The 9,522-nt window shown below is 36.4% G+C and overlaps 1 pseudogene; it reads left to right on the top strand.

Annotated features, from left to right (window-relative positions):
- The first annotated feature begins 7,428 nt into the window (after positions 1-7,428).
- Positions 7,429-9,089, top strand: LOC145099684 (oxysterol-binding protein-related protein 3C-like; annotated as a pseudogene).
- The last annotated feature ends 433 nt before the right edge of the window (positions 9,090-9,522 follow it).

Genomic DNA, 9,522 nt, shown 5'->3' with positions numbered 1-9,522 from the left:
TATATTCTAGGAATAAGGATTTTGAGAAACCGGAGTAAAAGACTAATTGGACTAAGTCAAAGTACATACTTGGACAAGGTGTTGAAGAGATTCAGCATGCAGAACTCCAAGAAAGGAGAGTTACCCATCCGTATTAACGCCAGATTGAGTAAGACACAAAGCCCAAGTACCGAGGCTGAGATAGCAGAAATGAGTCAAGTACCTTATGCTTCGGCAGTAGGCTCGATCATGTATGCTATGACGTGTAATCGACCTGATGTAGCCTTTGCCTTGAGCATGGTTAGCAGGTATCAGGGGAACCCTGGCAAGGCTCACTGGACTGTGGTAAAGAATATCCTCAAGTACCTACGGAGGACGAAGGACTGGGTCCTTACCCTCGGTGGGAGTGATGACTTAAGAGTTGTAGGTTATAGTGATGCTAGCTTCCAGACTGATAGGGATAATTTCTGCTCTCAGTCGGGCTGGGTCTTTACCTTAAACGGAGGAGAAATCACTTGGAAGAGTTCCAAGCAGGAGACAGTGGATGATTCCACTTGTGAATCAGAGTATATAGCAGCGAGCGAGGCAGCAAATGAGGCAATATGGCTAAAGAACTTCATTGGAGACCTTGGAGTTGTACCTGATGGGTTTTAAGCATAAGAAACATTCCTATGTGCTCATGCAAACCCTAATGCTTGGATCTAGGTTTCACTATTGAACATGCTTTGATTCCAAGACAAAGAATCCCTAATCTAGCATATAAACAACTAAATTAACATATATAATCAGATCTAGATGTTTACCTCTTCAATTGTTGGCTTAGATCTTCTCTTTCTTCTTTTCTTGAGCTTAGAGTCACAAATGCAACTCCTCTAATGGTTCACAAACCCCACAAGCAAGAAGGCAATATGAGAGAGGGAGAGAGAGGCTAGAAATCGGCCTAGGGATCTCTTAGAATCAAGTGGTAGCCGAATTCAATGCCCTAGGGGTCATATTTATAGTTACAGGTTACTAGGGTTTCAGTCTAAACCCTAATGGACAGCTTAGTCACCAAGCAGCCCATGGAACCTTCTTGAATAAGGCCTTGGATGAAAATATGATGGATACCCATCATAATTTCGTTCCCCCTTAAGCCCATTAAGTTTCCTTAACCTAAAACTCAACTATCATACATTTGACAGTTTATACCCCTTTATTCAATTAGTCTCTTTTGACCACCAAATTAATTCCTAATTAATTTATGACCAATAAATAAATATGATTTCTCCTTTAATATATTATTCTTATAATCTATTAATAAATCATAATACTCTCTCTTTCTCCTTAAATTACCTTGTCAAGTTGCTTTGGAGAAGGCAACCCAAAAGGACCATGCACAATCGGGTCAAGTACATACCAAATATAGTTACGGGCTTAGACACTATTCCAACAGTACCAGCTATAAAGGAGGCCATGGAAATTCTCTTTGATAGTGAAAGTGTTGTTGCCTTAGCCAAGGAACCAAGGGATCACGGGAGATCCAGACACATCGACAGAAAATATCATTTTATCAGACATCGCATAGAAGAAGGAATCCTCGTGACAAAGAGGGTGTCATCAGATGAGAACCCAGCAGATCCTCTCACGAAGGGACTTAGTAGGGTTAAGCATCTCCAGCATGCTCGGAGCATAGGGCTGAAGGATGATATAAGTTTTAGTAGTTAGATAAATTATGAAATTTGTAAAGTGTAATTGACATTTGATGATGAATAAAAGTTGTGTTTATTTATGAGTAAAGTGTTACTATCTTTTGTCAATCATTTACTATAATTTCTTTCGCATGTTTTGACTTCCAGAATAGTATGTTGTGGTTTCACATATTATTCAAACTTTCCATAGTCAGTAATATGTTGGAAGTAGATATGAAGTAAGACTGTCATGAAGTTGGTTGTAGGTGTTAGGATATAAGACAACACTTCATGAGTGCTCATAAGTTCTGAGTATTGGAATCAACCCACGCTCACTGGAATCACTTCATGGAATTTTATCTCGAGTGATCGTGAGACGGTAATATCACATAAGTCTTTAAACCTAGAGATATGATTTGTTACTTACGAATTGGTTATGCATTGATTGTACGAAAACGCATTGGTAACTCGATGTTATAAAACGTGCTTTTGTGTGTAATTCAATGAGTGGTAGAACAAACATATGAGTCAAAGTTTATCTGTTCCTTCTTGGATTAGAAGCTGATATCTGGGCCCCTCGATGATTTTGTTTTGACCTATGTACCGGGCCCGGTCAGAACTAAGTTGATGTGTTCAATTAAGTTCTTTGTCACGCAAATCGGAAATCGGGAAATAAACTGCTGGACAATGAGTAAGACATTGTTCCATGTATTTGTCCGGCTGATATCTATAACAGAGGATTATATGATCACTAATCTTAAATGTCGTATCAACATCTTCTCAGTTCCGAGAGACCTTGAAAGAGCTACGATTGTCGATCGGTTCCTGAAGTATTGCAGTTATAGTTATTTGACTTATCCAAGTGGGAGACTGTGGGATAAGGTGTCTAAGTCCATAACTATTTCTGGTAAATACTTGACTCGACCCGACATGGTCCATTTGGGTTGCATGGCAGCATGCAATTGGATAAACTAAATGAGAGAAATAACACATATGGTTTATTAATATATTATAAGTTCTAATATATTAATAATATTATTTAATTAGTTTTGATCAAGAATTAATTTAGAATTAATTAAGTGATCAAAAGAATAACTAATTAAATATATGGGTAGATTATGTAAATCTTCCATATATTATATAGTGGGCTAAAAGGCTCCATGGATTATCAAGTTGGGTTCCACCCATAGGATGCTCCATGGATGCTCCATGGAGTTAACCCATGGATTGAGAAATGAAGAGTCATGTTACATTAGGGTTTTACCTAATGCAACACACTATATAAGGACCATGTGTCTCCCCAGAATCGGCTACACTAGTTACACTAGAGAAACAAGAGGGCTTGGCCGATTTTGAGTGTGTTAGAGTATTCTCTCAAGTTTATACTTTACATTTGGTGTTGTATGAAGCATTTGAGGCATCACACTTGAAGTGCTAGGATCACAAGGTTTCAAGGAACACTTACAACAACAAGGTATGTAGTTCTATCTATTATTCAAGTTAAAATTGTTCCCCATGTATGCTAGATAGGATCATAGCCTTGGAAATCAACTTTGCATGATAATTAAACAAACATAGATCCAAGGTTATTAGGCTTGCATGTACACTTAGGAAGTGTTAGAATGCTCAAAACCCAACAGTATGTTCCTATTGGGAATTTTTCAAACCATAATCATAAGACAAGGTTAGTGACAAATCAAAACTCATATGGACTGAACTTGTTCAATCTCAATTTTTGCCACCTGGAAGCACAAGGGCCTACCATGTCTTCCAAGTTGTTATGAAAACATTTGAGAACTCAAAGAACTCACATGAATAGTCAACTTTTAAACTGGAATGAGCATAGAAATAAGAATATGTCAACACAATAGGTTACAAACCTCAAGTCGTGTACTAGTGATAAGGAACATGTTTTATTCTTGATTATTTATTGAGACCCTTTTCAAGATCATTAAGACTCCCACTGACTCCAAGACATATGAGATTCTCCTATCAAGAACCATTCCTTGACAAACAAATATTCAAGAGTTAGTGCGGATTATTATCAAGAAAAACACTTCACACTATTGGTCTTCGTTGGTCTTTGTTTTATCCAAAAAATCACAACTTACCAATTTCAAATGTACAAGAGTAGAAAGTATTTTAATCTATATTTGACAAGTGTTATAAACTTTTCATAAGATTATATCACTCGAGTTACAATCTTGGAGTAGGACTCTAAGACTTATTTTGGAAAGAAGTATGACGCATCTTCTTGATTTATCCATTCTAACAATTCACGATTCCTCTTCTTTGTGGGTGATTTTGCATATAGAAGAGGATCAAGGCAAGAGGAGACCAAAGGAGTTGCTAATCCAGTGATTCCTGAGTCCAGAGACTTCATTTGAGGTAACCATTCGTTCCTTTCTCAGCCCTTGGTGTAAATCTTAGAGTTAGGGCTTCTTTGTGGAATGATTCATGGAGTAATTGGCCTCTTTTTGTGTTGATGCTTTAGATCTGGACCCAAAGAGGTCTAGAGACTATATTCCCTCAAGCTTTATGAGTGTTAATGGAGGCCATGAGCTTAGAATAGCATTCTAGGGACCATATCATCAAATAAGGCCTTTGGACCTTTGCATGAGCACCAAGATTGTAACTTTACGTGATAAATGTGCTTGGAAGGACTGGATCTATGAGTTACTGGAACGGATCTGACCTCAGAAGCGAGTTTGAGTTCATGCATGGCTTAGACTCGCCGAGTCCGAGGAACAGACTCGGCGAGTAGCATGAAGATTGTCCATAACCACTCAGCGAGTGGTCTTACCGAGTTAAGGGTTGACTCAGTGATTCAGGGAGAGTCAGAGAGGGTTGACAGGTGGACTGAGTCAAGCTGGAACTCGCCAAGTTGTTCTTGAGAGTCGGCGAGTTGAGGCGTGGTGGCCCCGTGATTCATGCCAGGTGGAACTCGTCGAGTCAGGGAAGTACTCGACGTGTCAAGAGAGGATCCTAGGGAGTCAGTGAACACGTATAGACTCGCCGTGTCGCTCTAGTGCGCTCGCCGAGTCTGGTCAAAGTTGACCGTTGACCGTTGACCAAAGTTGACCAGTGTTGACTTGATACAGGTAGTCAACCTTAGTTGTGAAAGTGTTAATTAAAGATATATTGTGTTATAGGAGGATTATAGCTCGGAGGATCGAGCGCGAGTGATTTCCGGGATTTGCGAGTTGTCGAGATACGCGAGGTGAGTCTTCTCACTATACTTTACCTTGAGTAGGTAACCAGAGTTATGTGACAGAGTATGTGTATGCTATGTGTTGTACTACATTATTTCTATGTGATTTATGCTGTGCATGTTTACAGAGTTAGAACCGGAAGGTTCCCAGAGTTAGAATCGGAAGGTTCACAGAGTTAGAACCAGAGGGTTCATAGAGTAGGGTCCACAGACCCACATAGTTATAGCCTCGAATGGCTAATATGTGTTATGTGTGGTATTTTGGGGAACTCACTAAGCTTCGTGCTTACAGTGTTTTGTGTTATGTGTTTCAGGTTTCTCTCAGGATCACGGGACGGCACCGGCTCGATTGTACACACCAGAGAAAGAGTCATGTTTTGAGGATCCTGGTTTATTATGCAAGTGAAAATGGAGTTATGTTTTGTAATTTGATTATGAATGAGATTTTAAGCAAAGTGTTTATAAGAATTAAATGATTATTTTTAAATGAAAAATTGTTTTGAAATTTTCGGCGTCACATAAAAATTTTTCAACACAAAATTAATAATCTGATACAAGAACTTTCAAATCCATTTCGATTTCCAAAACATTCATTTTTGAAAATCGCTTCTCTCATCTTCGATTTTCATTCCAATTCGAATATTATCAACACCATTTGCAGGAAATACCAATATCATGACAATCATTCCAATTCATCACCTTCTCTCTTCAATGAAAAGCGAACGAAGCAAAGGTTTTGAATTATTGATATTTGTAACCAATACTTCCAAATCGACAATCGACTCATGAGTTGAATCAGAAATCGATATTCCAATTGTTGACTTCGATTAATAGACTCAATATACTCGATTGATGCAAGAAAAAAAAGTAGATGATGAAATAGATTTCGAGATAGGCTTAAAATAATGAACAGTATCCAAACTAACTTTTGGGCTGAAGTTAATGGAAGATGTGGCTCAAAAATAGAATGCATCAAATATATAGTGGAAGATCGAGATATGTTTGGGCTCAAATTTTGTATCAATTATTCAACTCATGATGAATAGTAGTATTTTGACTTTTGGACTAATTTTTCATCATCATTTTCATTTTATCATCTATTATTCAATAAACAAGGTATCAATTTCAACATGAAGTTTTCAGAATCCATTTAAGAATTTGTGAAACCTCCTTGAACATCCTTTTTCAATTTGCAATGCATGAATCAAACGTGGAATATCTAGGTTCCTTGGTTGGAATTAGAAAATTACCAAATCTCACATTATACCATCCATGATGCACATTGTACCATCCATGGAACTTCTTCTCATTTCTCAAAGATCTAACTTCATCTTCATAAAAAATTTGATAATCTTCAACAATTTTGGGTTTGGAATTCGAATTCATAACGGAATTTGATGATTTGTGTTTTGGAACCCATTTTTTCTTCATAGATTTCGATATCAAAAAAACATTTGAAGAATTTTGTTTAGAAACCTAAATTTTCTTGTTTTTGATATTCTTCTTCATCTTATTGGATCTTGAACATTTGAATCCAAAAACAACATCATTCTTCACAACTTCAGTTATACATCTTTGAATCAAATCATTTGGAGTTTGATACATTTGAACTTGTTGGATTGAAGGCTTTCTATATGGCACCTTTCCTTGAAACGAATCAAAAGAATACAAATAATCATTGGTTTGAACTCCAATTAAACGAAAAAAACTTTCACAACTTCATGAGAATAATATTGAATTCCTTTATCTTGAATATCATTTAAATATAAGTAAAATTCAAGAACATTGACACTATATTTGCATTCATAAAGATGAATTCCTGTAATTATTTCAGCTTCTTTCTTCTTCCTTCTTCTGTAATGATAAGTTGTAACCAAAATGTAACATCCATAAAGTTCATGAAAATTTAAAACTTCTTCAAATATACAAAAACACCATTAAATTACAGAATGTTTTCAAAATAGTTTCATATCAACGTATCCAATAAATCAAAATCATAAAATGCAAGGAGGTGCACGATCAATCCTTCACATTCTCGTGATCATCTGAAACAAAATCCAAAAACTATAAGCCCGAAGCTTAGTGAGTTCCCCCAAAATACCAACGCCATACAAATCATAACGATATCATAACAAATAAACAATATGCATATAGTGTCTGCAGTATGACTGGACAGCCCTTATTGGGCCTTTAGTCTATCTGGCCTAATCTCAGAACCTTCAACATGTCTGGTCCGCCCTCCCGTTCCTTCAACCTATCTGGACCGTTCTCCAGGCCTTTGTCCTGACTGATGCGCGTTAATGAGTCTACAGTCTATCCGGTTTGCCCTGGGTTTGTTGGCCTAGAGCATAAAGCAGGTCCGCCTCAACCCAACCATACTTATACAATCATCACATAAATATCATACGCTAGCTAGCATGAATACACAATCAAACCGATTTAACAGGTCACTAATCGTAGCATCATCCTATATAACAGGATACCAACGTCATAGGTCAATAACATAGCATCATCCTAGGGATCAATTCGATTAATCAGTAGCAAAATTTAGACGTAATCTCAAAACTTGGCATGGAAAGACTCTTGAAATCCACTTCAGGTAAGTTATTCAACATGGATTGTCTATCTGCTGCTTCTTCTCTCAAATTAATAGCATCCGGCAAAAGAACTTTGAGAATCATATGTGGTGCTTTCTTGATTCCCACCCAAATTGTGTTTTCTTGCAGGTTCATTCATTAAGTTGCTACCCTCATCGACACGCAATAGAGGATGGTTTCGTGCGCTCTTTAACCTTTACACCAACGACACACAATAGAGGAGCTAGAGAGAGAGTTTATGGTGTGTAATTAAAGCTATTGAAATATGTTATTTGCCATCCTCAGTGAGGTTTCAGAACCAACTTATTCTTGAATAATATCTGCTCAGAAACAATACCTTCCTTATTCGTCATTCAGTATCCTCATTCCTCACCTGATCAGCAAATCTAATTCCCCTCTACCTTACTCCAACTCGATCGGACTCGCCTCACTTACTTCTACCCACTGGAACCGATCAAGTACGTTTATCTTACACATATAAGACATAACTAAAAATAATGATGCTGAAGTTGAAGCACAAAGAGGCAGATGGAAGGGAGAGGTACAATAACTTATTTCTCTTATCTGTTTCTTTCACAGTCTCATCATTTTGCTCTATTTTGGGTACTTATTACATATAACATCTATGTTCTATTATCGTCATTCATTGTTTTCTTTTGTGTTTTTACAGGACCGTGATAGTTACTGGAAGTGAATGCAGAAGTATGTAGGTGCTTATATCACATCAATGGTGACTTTACCAGTACTCATTTTTGAACCCATGAAAATGCTGCGGAAAATGGCAGAGGTATTTCCCAACACCAATATGTTTCTATAATCTATATCTTCTTCTTCTGCTTCTATAATTGTTCATAGTAAATTAGTAATGAGTAAGAGACTTTTATTGTTTTTTTAGTTGATGAAATACACGCATCTTTTAGAGCAAGCAGATAATTGTGAGGATCCGTACGTGCGATTAGTATATACAGGTAAGAATCATTACCCTTAATTCCTTACACACATAGACACACACTACACTGATACACTCCTATTTCTATATAAATTTTCAAAACCATGAAATCTTTTTTATTACAACATCATGGTTTATATCAGTATATTATGCTCTACAACGAACCTGGAAGCCTTTCAATCCAATTCTTGGTGAAACATATGAAATGGGTAATCATTGTTACATTACATATATTGCAGAGCAGAAAAAAAAACTTTAAAGATCTTTCATAGTTTTAAGAGTTGATTAATTTGATAATATTTTAATGTAAAATATTAGGTGAGTCATCACCCTCCAATAAGCGTTGCACATGCTGAAAATGAGCATTTTGTATATGATATAACTTCAAAGGTGAAGACCAAGTTTCTTGGTAACTCTGTTGATGTCTATCCTCTTGAAAGGTAAATAACCAACTCTACCATGTTTTTTTAAATATAAAAAATATGGATGATATGTTGTTATACTTTATTTTTTAATTTGTATGCAGTGTTGGATGATATGAAGTATATGGATATGTATACAATTCAAAAGAAGAACCAAAAATATTAATGACATGAAAATGGAATGAATCCATGAACTATTAGCCTTGTGATTCTGAAGAGGAACCGCTCCTAAATACTAAACTCACACAGGTGTTGTCCCACTAACCATGTCTACCACTAACATAAAAAACCTGCCATAATGTCAAAAGTACTAAAATACCCCTTCACTAAAATACCATGCAATAAATATCTCAATGATATTTTGCTTTTCTGTTGTACATTTTTTACTATATCAATTACAATATAGTGTTGCGTTTTGCACTTAACAAAAATGTAAACATGGTTGAATAAAATAAAAGAGTTAAAGTTCCCAAATTAGTGTGCTATATTTCATGTCTATTTTAAGAATAACAATTTTGCCCTTAGCTGTATGTTTGGACAACATGCGATATATACTGAACATGCAGCTGTATCATCTGGTACTCATCTATGTCCATACATTTCATATGTTCAACCGGTGCACCCATCATGAGATATATATCTATTTATGAACCATACTTCCCATAATTTTCTGCAGATATTACTGAAGACCTATACA

This window comes from Lactuca serriola, chromosome 4 (genome assembly GCF_051521515.1).
Source record: "Lactuca serriola cultivar US96UC23 chromosome 4, Lser_US96UC23_V15, whole genome shotgun sequence".
Lineage (NCBI taxonomy): Eukaryota > Viridiplantae > Streptophyta > Magnoliopsida > Asterales > Asteraceae > Lactuca > Lactuca serriola.
This window is presented reverse-complemented; position numbering and strand designations above follow the sequence as displayed.